Source organism: Scardinius erythrophthalmus (genome assembly GCF_964197995.2).
Source record: "Scardinius erythrophthalmus genome assembly, chromosome: 5".
Lineage (NCBI taxonomy): Eukaryota > Metazoa > Chordata > Actinopteri > Cypriniformes > Leuciscidae > Scardinius > Scardinius erythrophthalmus.
In genome coordinates this window covers 28,546,315-28,567,327 of record NC_138225.1, presented here as the reverse complement: position 1 = coordinate 28,567,327, position 21,013 = coordinate 28,546,315, and the positions used below count along the sequence as shown (strand labels likewise).

Here is a 21,013-nt window from a genome sequence, read left to right as displayed (position 1 = left end):
AGTCCCAAGGAATCGCAAAATTGCTTAAATGTGATGATTAAACTTTAAAAAGCTATGATTTAATTAATTAAACACCAGCACTGAATGTTTCAAAGCAAAGATGCGGTGCTGCTGCGCGTTTGCAGTTTGCAATCACCAAATAGCCCATTTATGCCAACTGATTATTTTGATCTACTGCTGATGAATAATAAATATTTTGTATAATTTATGTTATATATATTATGGAGCTGTAAACTCGCATTTTGGCCAGAAAAGTTTTTATGGCATTTTCTTTCCATATTACCTCTGTATAATGCCTATAATAATGTAGTGCAGTGTTTCCCAACCACTGTGCCGACAGGTTGTCAGGTTTACCGTGGAAAATAACCAAATTTCAAAAACTGTGTAAAAATAAATACAGAATAAGAATATATAATCACTGTCAGGCCGAAACCTTGTGACTCTATATTTCGTAATTTTTGTTTTATAAAATTAATGCTATTGGTCATTCTTTACAGCTGTTTGTGGGTTTTACAAATATTTAACCAATAAAAAGCATTTAAAAGAGGTTGTGACTAAACCTCTTAAATCCATTGGCTCTTCAAACTGTCAGTCAAACCTCATAACTCCACACCATCTCCATTTAGAAATGAAGCATATATTATATAAAACAATGGACGTATTGTCTGTGACATCACCCATAGGTTTCTAAAGAGCATTTTGTGTAAGTAAAAGTTACTCTATGAAATGCAGGTGTAACATTATATGATACCGTTTCATACTGTTTTACACAGTCTATGGTTTCAGCCTACAGCTAATCACTGCCTGTCGGATTCTGGAGTGTAGTAAAATTATAAATAGTAAATTAATTATTTAAAAGAAATTAAATTAATTAATAAATCAAATTATATTAGAATTTCACTCACTGGAGCCCAGACTTCATGGACGGTCTGTTAGAACAATTAACCGCACAGCAAGCCATATTATTTGATAATTGTATAAAAAAATCCCGGAAAAACCACAAGCACGGCAGAGATGCCAAGTTCAGCGGCTGGAATTACCTGATGTGATGTGACGGCTAACAGCAGACAAATGGCTAGTAGTGACAGCAGTGGCAATTCACAGTGATCCAAGTGGCCAAGGCCTTAATTATGCAGAACTTTAAAAAAAATTCACCCCCCCTCACAGTTGTCATGAAGGGCAAAATTAGCTATATAGACCAAAACCACTTTTTATATCAGACCTTAAAAAATAATTTCTGCTGTAAAGTTGGGCATTTTAACATATATCAAAAGTGCCGTGCACAGTTTAAAGAGATGTCTGCTCGTTTGCAATGCAAGGGAATATAAAGAACTGATGTTTGAGTAAGTACAGCGTTTTCTTTACTCAAAAAGGCAAATATGTAAAAAGGGCAAAATAAAATATAGCACAAAGGCAAACATTGCACCTAAATAACATTTTAAAAAAAATTAACACGGGTATTGTACTTCCTCCTACATGTGCACCACTCACAATAGTTTTATGTTTAATAATAATGGTTTGATGCATTTGTTCATGATCTCATGTAAACAAGAAAAAAAGTCAACAAACAAGTAAACAAGTTTCACTGAAAAAAGTGCATATGGCTTGTCATTAGTTTAAAGAACTTTTTATACTTGATCTGACTCAATAAATTCACTTTTCTGGCTTATCGTTGGTCTAATGTAATTGAGTTTAGTTGTCTTGAAGTAAAAACAAATTTTTGGGTATAATTTAAACTAATTGCTTTAAATCAAATTACAATTTTACGTCCACGTCCAAACCACGTGACTACTGACGTCATCAAGCGTGGGTCGAGAATTTTCTGTTCGGCCGCCATCTTGTTTTGCTGTATGACGACGTTGAGGATACGCAATTTCCACAGTTGGTGAGTAATCCTAAAAATAAGTTTTATCGCCGTTGATATGCATTTTTATAATATTAAAGTAAAATTCAATGCATTATGTATGTGTTTTGTTGAATATCTGTTTTATTTTGGTCAGAGTCATCTGATATTTCAAGTGTAGCTATAACTGTTAGGCCTAGTAACGATGGATAGCCATTAATAAATACTTAAGTAGTTAGATAATTTGTGGACTTTTAATTACATTATTTATTTGGGTTTTTCCTGCATCGAGAATTACAAGGCGACCGCCTCCGTCTAATGTCGTGCCCGATCCGGCTGTCCTCAAAACTCAGACAGGCTCAGATTAGGCCTGTCGCGATAATTAAATAATTAGAAATATCTTTGTTACGCAATCCTTTACACATCCTAATATACTGATTTAAGTGTTGTAAAGCCATTTCATATCTTGTTGTGAGGGACAGAATCAATTTTACATCGTTAAATTAAAGTTAACGCAAACTCGTCTTCCCTCCGCTGCAGCTGATCATTCTCCATTCAGCATTCAAACAGCGCGTCGCAGTAAAACAACTCCTCCACCAAATTTAATAATCGTGACAGCCCAAGCTCAGATACCTATTTTCCAAGCAAGATTTTACCACCTTCAACTCATTTTGATCCAGGAAAAACCCTAAAATAGTATATATTATTGTTACTATCGGTAGAGATTGTATACATTGCGTATATATCTGCATTTCGTTCATTGAGTGGATTGCATAAAGTTTCTGACATTTGATTGATGTAGAAACATTGGTGAATGAGAAAAATAAAGTAGTAAGAGTGGTTAATACTTTAAAATTAGTCAAGCAACAGTTAAGTTGGTGTGATGATGATTATGCTTCAAATCAAATGACAAGTTTGCATTCTGTTTAAGCCACGTGACAACGGAGAAAATTATTATTGACCATCATCATCTTTTGCTGCAGGATTACCTCATGGTGGACACAAAATTACATATGGTGAGTAATCTTACAAATTATGTTAAGTTTGTTTCTATCATACATTTATAATCATATAAGGATCAGTTAACTGATTAATGCAACTGTTTTATCAAATAATTCAAAGTGGATCAGAGAATGTACACTTTATCAATAAATTGCACAGCACTGAACTGAGTTCTTTTTAGTGTCATATGGCGTTTGAATGGTCACAGATATTTTATTTTAATTGAAAATGTCTACCTTGCCATTCACTTTAACACATTTGGTTGTGTTAAACATTTGCCAAAATTTGCCATTCTTAAAGTGACAGTAGCCTCATATATACATACTGTATAAACTTAAAAGAATAAATATATGGTAAATTCTTGATTGATCAATTACGTTGTTGACGGTTTAACACACTGCAGTAGGTTCCGATTACGTCATAAAATTTTAAACATGCATGCACGCAATGACCTATTACATTATACGTTACACAAAATACATTTGTATGACATGACATCTTTGCAACTTTGAAAATAATTATTGATAAACCTTCAAATTACACCAATTTATTTAATTAATGTATTATTTATAAACTTGCAAAATGATTGGCTCTTAGGTGCAAAAGCATATCCATGCATTTTAATTTTCTTTATGAAAGTTGGTGATTGCTGTGTTTGTCTTTTTTTTAAGATACAGATGTTGAAAGACAACAGTTTGGAGTCATTGTAGTCCAGTCAGAAGATAACGGTAAGTAATTGGTCTCTTTTGGTCTCTCTGGTAAGAGCAGTTGAATTTATGAATTAGCTCTCGGAGTAAGAATTGTTTCTTTTTTTTTTTTTTTTGCTTGTGTGTCTTTCAGATTGGCCAGAAAGTTGAAGCACAGAGAGAACTTGGACTTGTGGTCTGTGAAAGTGATGGTCTAAGCACTCCCCTGGACATCAGCATTGTCATTGATGGTATTGAGGTTTTACATGAGTTGTCCTCGGTTGCATCTGCTCGTGCCATGATGTTTGGAATCACGTACTGAGAACTTGAGGTATCCTGAAGTACTTAAATATACCTTTGAGGCATATTTAAAAAAAATTGTCATGGACATAGCGAAGATGCAAATGGATTTTAAAGGGTTAGTTCATCCAAAAATGAAAATTCTGTCAATATTTACTCACCCTCATGTTGTTCCAACCCCGTAAGACTTTCGTTCATCTTCTTGACGTGTTCACGAGAGTAACACGACACATGCGCAAGAACTGAGAAGATGTCGCAGATGGGTCTCGATGTAGTATTTAAAGGGTTAGTTCACCCAAAAATGTAAATTCTGTCAGTAATTACTCACCCTCATGTTGTTCCAACCCCGTAAGACTTTCGTTCATCTTCGGAGCACAAATTAAGATATTTTTGATGAAATCTGAGAGCTGTCTCACTCGTCCATAGGCTTCTTAAGGGACTGAAACTTGCTGGCCCAGAATAGTTATTAAAGACATCGTTAAAATAGTCCAAATGACTACAGTGGCTCAACCATATGTTTATCAAGCGACGAGAATACTTTTTGTGCGCAAAAAACAAACAAAACTAACGACTTTATTCCACTATTCATTATGTTCTCCGTGGGCCTGAGTGTCTTTACTTAGTAAAACTGCGCAGCGCGTCTGTGTTGCACGTCACCACATAGGCTCACTATTGGCCGACGCTGATCATGTGTGTGATGCGTGCGACGTGCAACACAGACGCGCTGCGCAGTTTTACTAAGTAAAGACACTCAGGCCCACGGAGAACATAATGAATAGTGGAATAAAGTCGTTAGTTTTGTTTGTTTTTTGCGCACAAAAAGTATTCTCGTCGCTTGATAAACATATGGTTGAGCCACTGTAGTCATTTGGACTATTTTAACGATGTCTTTAATAACTATTCTGGGCCGGCAAGTTTCAGTCCCTTAGAAGCCTATGGAGGAGTGATCCAGCTCTCAGATTTCATCAAAAATATCTTAATTTGTGCTCTGAAGATGAACGAAAGTCTTACGGGCCTGGAACAACATGAGGGTGAGTAATTACTGACAGAATTTTCATTTTTGGGTGAACTATCCCTTTAAAATGGTTCTAAAGTGTGCATTCACTGGATGTACGAATCGTGAGAAACCAACGAGAAAACGTATAAGTGCCTTGCCAATGCCGCTAAATGAATGGCTTACCTTTCACCCTTTCCCATCAAATAATCAGGAGTGTCATCTTCTCATTTCTCACTCATGTGTCATGGCGCTCTCGTGAACTCACTCAGACCCAAACTGAAGAAAATTAATAGTTGAATAAAGTCGTAATTTTTGTTTGTTTTTTGTGCACAAAAAGTATTCTTGTCGCTTGATAAACTAAAGGTTAAGCCACTTCACTTGGACTATTTTAACAATGTCTTTACTAACTTGTCTTGGCCGGCAGAATGAAATTACCTATCAACCTATGAAGGAGTGAGACAGCTCTCAGATTTCATCAATAATATTTTAATTTGGTGAACTAACCCTTTAAATGTTCCTGCATGTCGTGTCTTTTAAGGAGCTTTCAATGGTGATTTGTTTCAATGTTTTTTTTTCAATGAATTGATGTTACACTGGATGATTTAGCAATGCCATATTAAGGGCTTTTCAATGTTTTCTGTTACAATCCTAAATTTAATGCAAGATAATCTGAAATGTTGAGTGACAATTTTACTGTAGCAAATGGAATTGATGTATACATTTATTGATGTATTTCTTTTTTTTTTTTGGTACAAAATGATATTGTTGACAGTTTTATTATTGAATGTATTTTTTTAATGTATTAAGTCATGCACTAAAACGGTTTCAGTATTGACTTTTGTAAATCAAATGAATTCTTCCTCAAATGTTTTTAGAACAAGTGGAAATTTTGGTTTCTGTGAGTTTGTTGGAAGATTGCACTAAATAAACAGTTAAATGTTTGATTCCAGAGTGTAAAAGGCTTATTTTTTCAGAAAAAATTCGGTGATATTTCATGTTTGTAATTTTGTTTTGTATTTATTTTGATAATAATAGTAAAATATGATAAAATTAATATATAAAAGGTTTAAAAATTAAGTTAATCCAAGTAATATTTTATAATTTATTGCTAATTAAACAAATCTCTTTGGTTGAAATAGTATTTTTACTTTCAACTGACTATAGAAATGTGATTTGTGTAAATTATTTTTTTTAAGTTGAGCTAAAGTAAACCGATTACGTGTAACAAGTTGACGTAATTTTTTTACTTTGATCCAACGACTCATTTTTTACAGTGTTGTTTATTTGTTTGTTTGTTTGCTTACCTGTCTAAGCTGAGTGCCAATTTGTCATACAAAGAAGAGGGACGTCAAATTTGCTGTTAAATATTAAATAAGACATTTACTGTTTTAAATATTAAATAAGACAATTAATTTAGTGTCATGTCAATCAAATCTTAGTACTGTTTATTCTTATTTTTTCAGGTTTGAGGTTAATTTGCACAAATTGCAAGACAAATTTAAAACATCATCATTCTCTCTCTGAAGAGGCATAATTCTAACATTGTGTTCTGAACAGACACCAAAATATTACAGGGCTTCCTCAAAGTTTAACCGCAATCTATAGCTTTTTAGTTTGCTGAAGTTGTGTAGTAATGAAAACATTTAAGCCTAATGTATTTGTTCATGGAGGTGTGCGTATTTAGAACACGCTGGCCAATATCTTTCCATTTTCAGTACAGCTTGACAGTTCAGTTAAAACAGAATTCCAGAAAAACCATAACAGGTGTATTTGTATAGGCAAATCTGACTATCATCTTATTTCCACAGGGATGTGTGGCCCAGATTTTTCCAGCCAGTCCATCACGGTCCACACGCAAAAGTCAAATCCTCTTATATCGAAAAGGATCTCTAGAGTAGTAAAATGATAGTTCAGACACCCAGCCTGATATCTGAGAGTCTGCCCATTGGCTCCCAAGATTAGCCGCCCATTAACTGGCACATGGATCCCTTTAGGCCAAATATGTCAGTTCAGATTTCAGTTTTTCCTTTTGACAGCAGTTTAATCTTTACTTTTAAGCATACTGCAGCATTTTTTACAAGGGCTACTTGGAAAGACATTTATTTGCAAATCAGAGGTTTTTCTTTGAAATTCAACAACTTTGATTTTAAAACATTGTAAAATTAATTATTATATTGGCTTAGAGTAGACTAAACGTTATTGTCGCAACACTTGTGAGCTTTTTTGTCCAAATGACCTTTCAATAGGAAGGAATAGAAATATTCATTCGATTGACAAAAATAGGCACTACTTTCTGCCCTGAAGCTAAACTATGCCAACCTCAAATTCCCTTTTGATTGCGTACAGGTGCCAGAGTCTCTGGCCTGGGAGCCATCCTGCTTTAACACAATCAGAACCAGAGGGTCAAAGATCAGATATAAAAGCGTTTGTTGTTAGCTCGCTGCACGATTGCAACAAACAATCCCCCATTTTGAAAAACTATAATAGCAGAGAGGGACAAAAAGCACTAGCCTACCTCAATGCGTATCCACAACGCGACTTCATTCAGACCCAGCGTCACGTGACTGAAACCAGCTGAAATGGACAAGGAGATATGTTAGAGGCGCTTTTCAATTTGACAATTGGAAAGGCTACACTGCATGGTACTTCATAATGCAGGATTATACTAATGCTGAGCCACAGGAGAAGGAATCCTCGTTGCCAAAAAGCAAAAAAAAATATTTAAAAGGGAAAGTTGACCGGCGAATTAAAAAAATTAGGGTAAATATGGGGATAGCTTTTCCCAGGTGGAAAGAGCTAATGAAGGAGAAAGACTTTGAAAGGGACGCTGAAGTTGCAAGTTGCAATACAATTTCACCGCTAGATGGGAGAAATTCCTACACAGTGTACCTTTATGTCTATTTTGCTGATATGTAAAAAAATCCAGCGAAACGTGCCGGCACATTTGTCGACCCCATGAGGGTTAACTTTAGCCTAATAGGAAGGAATTGTGATTAAAATATATGCTCACTCAGATCAAACCGCTGTTCAGCGCGAGCTGTTTGGAGAAGCTAAATAACTATATAAATGCTATGCTAACTAGATGCAAATATACGCTGTCCTGATCGTTTTCAATACTCGCAATTCCAACTACTGACTCGCTACAGTGGTTTTGACGGAACAAGATGTTTTTATACCAGGGGCTGAGCCTATGCCAAGGGCGTGGTGAGCTCGTACCAAGGGCCTAGTGAGCTGGTGCCTGCTTACGTCACGCGGCACCACAACTTCCAATAGGAAAATTCAACTGCAGTAGCCACCGTTCAACCTGAAGAGGGCAGCACTCAGACGTACACCATTTATTGTAGAATTAAAACACTTTATACCCAAATGTCAAAAAATTTACTTGAATCAATGAACAGCACTAATAAAGCCCCAGTCTTACAAATCATTTACTAAAAAAAAGTTGTTTTAGGGTTTAGTTACCCTTTAACGTTAAAGACTATCTAGAGACTGTTTATTTTCTGTCATAAATCACAATGCAATTCACTTCAGTTCATTTCAAGTGTTTCGTTAATTGGGAAGTCTGGCTGAGGTTCTAAATGTTGGAAGTCTGCTAAAACACAGCCAGGTTTCTCACTTGATCTCCCTTACAAGCGCTTTTCTCTTGACGTGCTAAGCCAAGCATGGCTAAAACCTGAATAAACAATCTTCCATCCAGTAAATCATTTAAGACATGAGCAGGGAAATGAGCAATATAAGGGGATTAATTGTATGGATTAATGAGATATAATTGCACCACTTAGAGCTGATCAGGTATTCCAGACAGGAAAAAAACAACATTTCTTCTGCCAGCCATCTGAGAGTGACCACAAACTGCGTAAGTAGACTCACATGTCCCCTGTCTATACCACATTGACCTCAGAGTATTAGTTCAATATTTGTACAAATTCCTTACAAAGGAAACCCCACAGGGTGAGACACAGCCCACCTTAAATGTATGTACATCGGAGCAAAGCACTAATTGCCATTTTGCCATCTCAAAGGCATAGTTTTGTTTAGTTGTATTTCATTCTTTTGTACAATCATTGAGTTGTTCCATGATTGTGGGGGAAAAGTGTTGGGGAGCACCAGCTGGCAATTAAAATCCTCTTCATACAGTTCTTTGTGCATGGTCTGTATGGTGATATTAACTCTCTTTAAGTTGCCAGCCACCACCAGCATTTTTGCTAATTTTCACAAAATTTTCATGGTCCCCAGAAAATATTATATGCTTTAAAACAAAAACAAAAAAACGTATTCTAGCATCAAGCTTTTTTTTTAATCAACACTTTATGGTGGGTATGTTTCATAAAAAAGCAACTTTTGAACAAAAAACAGAGAAAATTGCAATCCATGCAATTTATCTAGAGATTCTCTACTCTTTCATAAGTTGCATAATAGCACCCCTACCATACAAAAGTAAAAACATGGAAAGCCGGAAAATTCTGTCAATGGCGGGAAATTGTTGGAACTTTGATGGTGCATCTTGGTGTTGACGCTATGGGGAATGCCCTTAGCGTGACCGGTGTCTGAAGCACATGCCAACACGCCAAATGGATTGGCAGACGGCAGTCCATGAAGCCCGTACATAAAAAGGGTGCCTGTGTTACTTGTCATCAGCTTTTTTGTCTTCAGGGTTTGTTTGTGTGTAGCGAGACGAAAACAATGGAGAGCAGAAGCAATTGTTTCAGGAAGTGAGTGCCTCAATGTCCTTGGGGACACCTGAGGACACCCAAAAGCTCTGTGTTATCTGTTTGGAAGCGGAGCACGCGCTTTCAGCTCTCGAGGGAGCTGGATGTGCTCACTGTGACAAGCTCTCTGTTAGAAAACTCCACTCACGCTTGGCCCTCTTCTCGAGAGATGAGGGGCAAGAGTCTAAACCCAGCAGTTCAGCTGTCTCCTAAAATGTCCAAACCTTCTGACCCATCGTTGGGGAATTCCTGGAGACAGGGAGTAAGGATTAATGAGACATGGAGTAATTCCTACAAGGAATAAGGAGCAGAGGTGGCACAATGCCAAGAGGAGATGGCAAGATGGCTTGAAAAAAAGAACAGATCATCCCACCCCCCTCTGAGTAGAGTAATGGGGCACAAGAGGTTGTTAAGCACTTACATCAGGCTCAGAATCTGGACTGATAATGTAAAGTGGCGTGTATCGGAATGAAATGAGGTGACCTACTATCTGATGCGTTCCAGGGCAATGCTTGACGTGAGCACTGCTGAGGATAACTGCCTACTTACCTAAGAAGGGTGGTTTCGGCAGCTATAATTTAAGAAATAATGTTTGTACAGTATACCTGGTGGTATCTGGCAAACTGTTTGCAGAAGAGCAGCCGTGGTGATTTTTGTTTATTATCTTTCCTCCATTATAGCTGGCTGGTAAAAATAATATTGAAGAAGGGATTAAAGAATGATCCAATCTTTTCGGAACTCCTCCCTCCATTAAGCAGCTGACCACAAGTCTTATGGTGGGTTCACACCGGACGCGAATAGCGCGTCAGACGCGAGTGATTTCAATGTTAAGTCAATGCAAAGACACGTTACGCACGTAAAAAATTCCTGCGGCGCGAATTGAGGCGTTTAGCGCGGTGCGGTAGAATTCGCCAAATTCGCGAATGGCGCGAATTGAGCGTCTGCCGCGTTAAGCGCGTCACGCACAAAAGATTTTATTAGTGCTTTTTGTGCATTCAGGCGTTTGACGCGAATTCGCGTCTGCCGCCCGAGTTGAAAAATCTGAACTTCTGCATCAATTCGCGCCACGTTAACCAATCAGGAGCCTGCTTGCTGCTGTCACGTGGTGAACTGACAGTTTATAATGTTATTTTATGTTTGGCCTCAATAAATTATTTTGTAATATGACTAAAATGCACAACAAAGCAAATCTTTCACATAAAAACTCGATTTCAATATGAGAAATACTCATTTTTTTATTGAATGCTATTTATTCCATATCTATTCTAGATTATTTGAAACTTTATTAATCTAATGTAAAGACAACAAACACAATTTAGTGTATAAAAACGTAAAAAAAAAATCACAGGACAGGTTTTACTTTTGGAGGCTGGCTCCATTTATTATCAAAACAAAAATAAATGACAGATTAGGTGGGTGCGGGCGAGGGTGAACCTCGCGCCGGGCTGTACAGTGCGGGCTCGTCAGGCAGCGACCACCACTTGAGGCCGAGGCTTATACGGCCTACGCTGTCCTCGTCAGCGTCCTCACCGTTAGGTCCACCAAACCTACCTCCTGGAGCAAATTGTGAAACTCCTGAAACCCTCCGGAGGGTTTGGTGGACCCGAGTACAGCAACGATGTCCCTTACGCAGCTGTTTCTGCTCTCCAGAGCATATACAAGCGGTGACTCTCTCGATTAATGCTAATGCTCGATAAACATTGAAAAAAAGATGGCCGCCAAAAGGTTTCGAAACTTTCACCTCTGATGCGCGTAAATTTCACTTCAAACTTTTGATTTTACGCGCGTCAATTTCGCTCTTGATGCTCGAATGCACACAAAGTGGTCAAGCGTATAACAAGATGCGGCAGGCGCTAATTTGACGCGCTATTCGCGTCCGGTGTGAGCGCACAGTTAGGGATTGATGAAACCAATGTGGTGAAAAAGAGAAAAGAGATGTTACCATTTCTCATCAGTTCCCCTTTAGCATATCGGCTGAGGATGGGCAGATTTATAGAATGTGGGGATACAAACCCAAATCATCATTCGTGGCCCCCTCCTGAGGGAGGTGTTGAACTTATTACACTGCCTTGTTGACTCGTGATATTTAGGCTTGGAGATAGAGCAGGCTATTGTTTTTGAAAGATTATAACAGATCTCTGGAGAGTGCCTTCAATTAAGTTAGGGTTGATAAATGGTAAATGGGAGAGTTATGGGAGGATTAGGGTTAGCATAAGTGTATAAGTGCATAAGTGTTCTATTCTCTTATTTACCACTCTCCCCAATTATTTATTGGGGTTTTCAGTAGTATGAAAGCTCCCCTGTGATTTCCTTGGGGAATGGAGCCTGGTTAATGAGAGTTATTTTGGGCAAACTGCAATGTGTCCCATTCTCTCGTTTGCCTCCCTGCCTGATGACTTTCTGTGGTAGGGACATATGATTACCCTTGGATGGGTAGCAATTCTGAAGGTTGTAGCATGGGCACATGGGGAGAGTAGAGATGGACTGTATGATAGCAGTAGCTGTCGACTCCTCATCCATTGATTTCTCAGTACTCTCAGGCTGGAGGTACTGACTACTGAGGTTTTCAGCACCCTGCATGCTAGCTTTGGTAGGCTGCTCCCTAAAAGCTTCTCAGGTAATACTTGCAGAGGTGCTAGCAAAGCATATCGAAGCACAGTGGTGAACGAAGTACACAAATCAAGAACTTGAGTAAAAGCACAGATATGCATAATAAAAATATTACTCCAGTAGAAGTATTTAGTACTCCTTTTCAATTTTACTTGAGTGAAAGTACAAAAGTACTTGATTTTTAATGTACTTAAGTAAAAAGTACTGATTGATGAATGTTTATTTTGTAAAAAAATTTATAGGCTACTTAATTTAATTTTAGATTAGGCCTAAAAAAAAAAAAAGTTTGGTTCCGGTTGGTTGTCAGTTGAGGTCATGGGTCGGTAGGGATTTTTATTTTATTTTATTTATTTATTTATTTTCCTCCAGTGGCAGTTTTACACGCACACACACACGCGCGCTGATTTTAAATGTGTGTACGGTACTTTTTTCTACTAAAAACCAGACATCTCAAGCAATGTTTCATCTAATATCTTTAATAGTATTAACCTCAATACAAATCTTCTCAGAAAATCTTCAAAATAAAATGTAACAATTCAAACCGTTGAACTTAAGGAAACTTATGGCAGCCATTGACTCTGCTCACTAAATACCTGAACTGAAATAAGGACGTCACACCACTGACAACCGAACCAAGCTGGTGAGTTGGTGTCGACACTCGACACCACATCGCTTGCTAGGTCTGTCCATTTCTCAGCTCTGTCGACTTTGCCGGCAGCTGATACGAATCTACAAGAGCATTTTTTGACTTCTTGAAGCACGGTTTCAAATGTTTTTAAACCCAATTTTACAATTTTGGTTGACATGCTAGTGTTGCATGGGCAAATAATTATCACGTTACACATGTCCATCATTGCAAAAGAAAGAATAATATGTTGATATGGACTAGGCTAAAGTTACGCTACTGTATTTGATATTACTAATTTACGCGGGCGAATCAAACTTTTACGACAGTGATTCTGTATTCCCGTTTAAAGTCTGTTGTTGCCATAGACACGCAAAACGCACACACACACGCACACACAAAAAGCCTTCGCGGGAGTTTGACAGGCGATCTCATAGTAGATTAACATGGAGGATTTGAACTTGAAAAACGGAGTGTACAGACATCTTTTTGTAGTCAAACAACATTCTTTGTTATGTTCATTTATGTGGTTTATTTGATTTTGATGCTATAAATTAACTAGAAGCAAGAGACGATCAGTTAGTTTTAACTGATGATCTAACTTACAGCGATCTGTTCGACACATTCAAGAGCCTCAAAACGGTATTTATTGTTTACATTTCTTTAAAAAATGACCACATTTGAAAGGTGAAATAACCAAATGAGACTTTGTTTCATATTAAAAGTAAGTTGGTAATGTTAACTATGTCCTGTCTGTCACTCTGTCAGCATGTTGTCGGTGCCCTCTCTGTTCCGCGATATATTGTTGACTCCCCCCCCCTCCCCCCCGTGTTTCTCTTAATGTTACGATTTCCAAACCTTAAGTTATAGCTCACTTTAGGAATTGACAGTTAAAGGGTTTTGATGCAATACTTAATGGTTTTTAACGGATTACTTAAGTGTAAAACAGCATTTAAAGGAAACTGTAATTTAATTAACGATGTGTGAAAGACCGTTCTTCCCCAGTCTCATAAAATAAATTTGGGTCGCACATAAATTGACAGGGTCGGTCGGAAACCGGAACCAAACAAATTTTTTTTTTAGGCCTTATATATTTTATATAATCCTATTGCTCAGAATAATTATGAATGATTTTGATTTGTCAAATAGCCAGCTCTAGTCTGTATGGAAGATTAGTGGATGCAGATGCATAATATGTAATGTGGGTTTACAAACAATAAAAAAACAAAGTTACAAAGTGAGGCCTCCGCACCGCCTCCTTCGCACCACCAGAGGGAACCATCACCCGAATACTGACTTTCTCATTTGGACTTAATTTCCCATAGGCCCTCATTCCTGGGACTGATTGCACTATCACCTGCATTTCATCACACACACAAAAGTCTTGATTTGCCTCTGTGATCTTTTCCGAGCATTTATTATTGTGGATTGTTATACCCGTATTTGATTCTTTGCCGCCTGTCTTGACCCTGCCATTTGGATTCTATCTGTTTGCTACCTGCCCTGAACTCTGCTTGCCTTTGGACTCTGTATGTTTGCTGCCTGCCCGGACTACTGCCTGTTTCTGTTTACACTTTTGTCTCGTCCTCACTATTATCATTGCTGTAGATTGCACCTTTACTGCATAACTCTGGTTTTCAAGAAAACTGCAGATGGAAACCTACTCCTGTAGACCCGTCATTAAAGACTTCATCACACAGCGATCCAGCAGCCATTATGCAGTTGTCATCAGAATTGTCTGCACAAGCCAACCAGCTCGCCATACACCAACATCAGCTCTATCGACTAACTTCACTAACAGAGAAGCTCGTCAATGCACTACAGAACCTTAGTCTAACACCAACCGAGACACCTCCAGCTCCAATTACCGCTCCAGAAAACCCCATAACCAGTTTGGCCTCCTCCGTAAACCCACGATTAGCGTTTCCAGAAAAATGTAACGGAAGCCCAGCTAAGTGTAAGGGATTTCTGTTACAGTGCTCCCTTTTTGTCAATCAACAGCCCACTTTGTATCCTACAGACTCAAGCAGAATTGAAAAGAGAATGGATCAACATTCCCTTCCTTTAACATATTTCTACAACGCTTCAGAGAGGTCTTCGAACACCCTGCTGGAGGTAAGAGTGCGGGTGATCAGCTACTCACTCTGTCAGGTGAAAGCCACTGCAGCGGAATATGCCTTGACTTTTCACACTCTCGCTGCTCAAACGGAGTGGGTAGAGGACACGTTAAAAGTATTGTTCAGGAGGGGACTGAGTCACAAACTTCAAGCTGAGTCAGCCTGTCGCGACGAGGGAAGAACACTAAACGAATTCATCGAGCTGACAATCCAGATCGATAATCTGATCCGATCGCAACGCCCTGCTCGCACACAGTTATTCAATGCACCTGCCGTCTCCAATTCAGAACCCATGCAACTTGGCTACACTCATCTAACTCCCAAAGAACAAGAACGACGAATGCAACATCATCTATGCATGTACTGTGGTCAAGCTGGTCATCTCAAGACATCATGCCCGATCCGGCCAGCCCCGTACAGCTCCAAATTGGTGAGTCCCCAAACTCAAAGTAGTTATCCTTCATCTCAAAATACCTGTGAAAATATCTATCAATGGCAAGATGATATCCACCTCTGCTCTGTTAGACTCGGGGGCAGCCGGTAATTTCATGTCTTATGTGTTTGCACAACAACATACACTAACGTTGTGCAATTCTCATTTGGCAGTGGAGGCGCTAGATAGTCGCCCCATAGGAGAAGGAAAAGTCACACACATCACAGAGGAGGTCCACATGCAAGCGGGAATACTTCACAAGGAAATCATTAGATTCTGTGTCATTCACTCACCTAACAACCCGGTAATCCTCGGCTTGCCATGGTTACGCAGACACAACCTGCAAATCTCCTGGAAAGAAGGACAGATCGTTCAGTTGGACACAATTTGTCATGATCAATGTTTGAGTCAAGTCTCCCCTTTGTCAGTACACACAATCACTGTCAAGGAATTGGACACCGACACCTCCGATCTACCTATAGAATATTCAGACCTGGCCATTGCCTTCAGCAGAACCAAGGCATCTAATCTACCTCCCCACCGATCCAGTGACTGTTCCATTGACTTATTACCTGGCGCAACTCCCCCCAAAGGCAGAATTTTCCCTCTGTCTCAGCCTGAATCTAATGCCATGAAGGAGGAATCGAGGAGGAACTAGCTAAAGGCTTCATCAAAACCTCAACATCACCCACGGCATCCATATTCTTCTTTGTAAAGAAAAAAGATGGCAGTCTCAGACCTTGCATTGATTATCACGGCCTCAGCGACATTACCATCAAGTTCCAATACCCACTACCTTTTGGTACCAGCGGCCCTCTAACAACTCAGGCAGGCTAAATACTTATAGCGCATACAATCTAATCCGCATTAAGGAGGGTGACAAATGGAAAACCACATTCTCTACCTCTACAGGCCACTACGAGTACTTGGTTATGCTGTTCGGATTGGCAAACAGTCCTTCCGTGTTCCAATCATTCATTAACAACGTCTTTCGTGATATGCTTGATCGCTGCGTCATTGTATACATCGATGATATTTTAATCTACTCAGACTCCCTAAATGAACACATCCAGCACGTAAGATCCGTCCTCCTACGTCTGATCCAGTATCAACTCTATGCCAAAGCCGAGAAATGTGAGTTTCACCAAACTTCCACTTCATTTCTAGGATACATCATCAACCAAGAGGGGGTAGCTATGGACGAGTGCAAGGTCAAGGCAGTCTTGGAATGGCCTCAAACACGCACAGTGAAGGAACTACAACGATTCCTGGGGTTAGCCAATTTCTACAGGTGGTTTACAAAGAAATTCAGCGCTATCGCCGCTCCCTTAACTACCATAACTAAACGCTCATCCTCTCACCTCATCTGGTCAACCAAAGCCCTGCAGGCATTCCAAGATCTCAAAGCACGATTCACATCTGCTCCAATTCTCCATCATCCAGACCCAAATCTCCCGTTCATAGTGGAGGTTGATGCTTCAAGCACAGGCATCGGGGGTGTACTTTCTCAACGTCACAGAACCCCAGCCAAAATTTTTCCCTGTGCCTTCTATTCGAGAAAATTATCCCCTGCTGAACAAAACTACGATGTGGGCAACCGGGAACTGCTAGCAATGAAGGCCGTGCTGGATGAATGGTGCCACTGGCTAGAGGGAGCACAACACCCTTTCACAATCCTCACAGATCACAAAAATCTTGAGTACTTGCGCTCAGCCAAACGCCTGAACCCTAGACAGGCAAGATGGTCCCTGTTCTTCACCAGGTTTCACTTCATAGTCACATACCGACCCGGATCCAAGAATACGAAAGCCGACGCCTTGTCTCGACAGACAAGGAAACTAATGTTCCCAAGTCTGAGGAAAATATTATCCCTGAGAAACTGCTCTTTGCACTTGTCCAGTGGGATAACCTGACCGAGATCACTCAAATCAATGTCCAGAGTCCTCCACCTTCGGAATGCCCTCATGACCGCACTTTTGTCCCTGCACCCCTATGCACCAAGCTTCTACACCAAGTTCATGCAACTCTCAGTTCCGGGCATCCAGGTATTACAGCCACTCTTCACCTTCTTAGAAATCGATTCTGGTGGTCCACAAAATCTGCAGACACCATCCAATTCGTCAACAATTGTATAGTATACAATACCTCCAAAACACCACGTCAACTACCTGCTGGTCTTATTCAACCCTTACCCATCCCTCAATGTCCCTGGTCGCATATTGCAATCGACTTCATTACTGATCTTCCTAAGTCTCAAGGCAATACCACCATCCTCACAGTCATAGATCGTTTTTCCAAATCCTGCCGACTCATCCCTCTGCCCAAACTCCCCACTGCATTTGCGACAGCTGAGGCACTGTGCCAGCAAAATACTCCTGGTATGTATTTAATGTTGGTCATTAAATGGCCTACCTAATATTTATCCAAAGGGTTTGAATCAAGATTGAAATCAAATCCCAAGAATTGAATTGAAATCGTGAAAATTGTGTAAAATTCTTTTAGTTACCAAATGTTTTGACAATTACACCTATTGTGATGCAAGTTGTTGTTTTTCTACATCCCCCCAATCCATCCGTTTCTCTTGAGAAATTAAAATATTGTGATAATACCGTATACCGTGATAAAAGCTCAATCAATTAATCGCAGCATGAAAATTTGATACCAGCACATGCCTAGTTAACGCATGGTAAATGCACAGTACTAGTCACGGTTTGGTTATGTTTCATGTTCCTGTTTCATGTCTGTCATGTGATCCCGTGTTCTAGTCATGTGTTCTGTGTTGTCATGTTGTCATTGGTTCATTGGTTCATTGTTCACAGGTGTCCCTTGTCTTGTCATTAGTCCTTGTGTATTTAAACCCTCATGTTTGCCTTGTTCCTTGTCAAGTATTGTTTCCTGTTACCACTGTTGGTAAGCATCATGTCCACGTTTGCCATGCCATGGTTTTATGTTATTGTGATGTTTCTTTTGTTTAATATTCATTGTATTCTACTTATACATATTTTTGTTAAGGACTTTTCTTTTGATTTCTTCATCTTAAAATAATGAATAACGATATGTCTTATGAAATGTAGTGGAGTACAATTTTATGCTTTGGAATGTAGTGAAGTAAAAGTAAAAAAGTAATTTCTCAAAAGACATTTCTTCAGCATAACGTAGTGGGTATTGCATTCCTCAAAGCGTCAACATCAAGATGCAGCCTCGAAGTTCCACCTTGAAAGGGAACGTCTCCGGTTCCCTTAGAAGGGAAATGAGATGCTTTGTCTCGTTGCCATGCTTTGGCCATGCCTGCACATCTCCATCATTCAAAAGAGCTGATGACATGTAACGCAGGCGCCCTTTTATATGCACTTCGTGTGGGACGTCTTGAACTGCCCTCGGCCAACGAATTTGGAATGTGTTTACACATGCCTCAGACACGGGTCACACTGAGGGTGTTCCCCATAGCATCAAAACTTAAACGCAGCTTCTCATTCCCCTTCTCAGGTAACTGAGTTGCATCCACGTCCTGAGAAACTTTGAGCATTACCATAGAAGAACCACTTTTGGGTTCCCCAAAGAACCTATCAGTGAACAGTTCTTAAAATAACAAATTTTAACCCTTTCTACTATAAAGAACATTTTGTACACTGTAAAGGTTTTTCATTGATGTTAAAGTTTCTTCATGTAATAGTAGATGCTTTAAAGGAACACTTTTTTGAAATAGGGCTTATTCACATTCTTTCATACATTTAGATTGGTGGGTAAATGCATTTTTGTCTCAGTGCATGCATTGATTTAGTTTGACAGGGTCGGCGCTAGCTTAGCTTAGCACAATGAATGGAATCCTTTGTTGCCAGCTAGCATGTCCTGAGTAAAAGTGATAAAAAAAAAAAAACCCCACGTAATTACTTCTTGTGGCCTGCGTATTCACAACGAGTACAAATAGCGATGCAGATTAACATTAGGTGATTTCCTAGGCAGATATTGACTTGGGAATATATTAGGGTGAAGCACAGGCGAAGCACAGCTACTTAGGTGAAGCACTGCTACTTGGGCGCAGAGATATCACGCAACACATGAAATCCCATGACTTCGTCGTATTGTACTGTATTGTATTGTACAAAAACCTTTGTACAAGATAAGGCCATGTGGACTATTCTGGGCTACACAACAACGACGCAAACTGTAAGTAATGTAGGCTATTTAAAACTTAAAACTTTTTTTAAAACGTTAATTGCAGTTTAATTCATTCTGAATAATCAATGTGTTTTTAGCCTACTTATTGTTTTATAACCGTCATGTTCATGCCCCGTAGGCTATTAAAAGATGTAGGCTGTTAAACTGACAAAATAGTTTCACACTTTCTATGTGGACGGGCAGATGCATTCTTAGGCTACGTTTACACGTGGGTGGCTATTTTCATAAACGGACATTTCACCCCTCTTCGTTTTCAAAAATAACATCGTGCACACGAACCTGTGTATATGCTGTCAAGAGCATGTCAAACCTGTAGGTGGCAGTGTATCGAGAAGCTCAAGCCCACCTTAGCCAATCAGAATCCCGAAAATAGTCACATTCTGTGACGTCGCTACCTAAAACTCCGGTTTTCTCTGTTTACATGCAAACGTGCAAACAAAGATTTTTTTAAAATCTCCACTCTGTCCAGAGTTTTTAGAAAGAATCGGTTTCATTGGCGAATCCTCCATTTGCGTGTAAACGAAGGGCGCAAACGAAGGGAAATGTCTCCGTTTTTCAAAATAACCATGTACGTGTAAACGGGGCCTTAGTTGTGTTGATGGTTCATTTCCTCTGATTCCGACTCAAACATCATTGCAATCGCCATCGCCTCGCACGCATCACCCGTTACTATGGTAACGGTAAACACAGCTCCGCAAAATCCGCACGTTTTGAAAATGGGGCGTTAACATCTGATGCATAGGCACTGACGTTATCCAATCATAACAGTGGGTGTTAACACTGAACTCTTAAAGGGGAAACACCCCCAAAACAGACTGTTTGAATCAGAGCATGAGAAACAGGGTGGGAAAAGGTCATAAATCACTAAATTTTAAACGTTTTTTTGTCCAAAAAAACTATAGTAATACTATAATTGCACCTAAGGGAACACAATAAAAGAAAAGAAAAAACCATGTCATGACCCCTTTAACATTTGAACTCTCTCTTGCATATGTAACAGCAACATCCGAGACGCACCACACAGTGCAGCTCACACCTCACTTTTACAGTCTCATCATCTCCCCCTCCTCACCTGAAACTCTCACAAAAAAACGATGCAATGTTAAATATGTACAATTAGTAACTGTTTGGTATCATTTAAAATGTCTCAGTGTGCCTTGTAAAATGGTATCTAGGTAAATATTTCTACAATTCCTCGATTTCTGAATTGTTGTTATTATATATGATTGACCAATGATTTTATTCTATGAATTGGATTCCCATATGAAAAAAAACCTGCATGGTTCATATACAGCAACCATATATCTTCCTTACTTAAATCGGCCAGAATTACCTTCTGTGTTTCATATAAGGCCAATACATGTCCTATACAAAATCAGACCGATTATGGCCCCTTTCATACTAAATAGCACACATACAACTTGTAGGGGATTTTTGCGTTATATATGAATACTGTTAAAAGACTTCCATTAAAGGAGCTATGTGGAGGTTTTTACTTAAAAAAATCTTTAA

The 21,013-nt window shown here is 39.2% G+C and overlaps 1 long non-coding RNA gene across 1 annotated transcript; it reads left to right on the top strand.

The window, feature by feature from the left end:
- The first annotated feature begins 1,854 nt into the window (after positions 1–1,854).
- LOC308691227 lies at positions 1,855–4,265 on the top strand. The gene is made up of 4 exons (XR_014030242.1): positions 1,855–1,885; positions 2,827–2,859; positions 3,517–3,573; positions 3,686–4,265. It is a non-coding gene; the product is annotated as an uncharacterized lncRNA (long non-coding RNA).
- Positions 4,266–21,013: the final 16,748 nt, after the last annotated feature.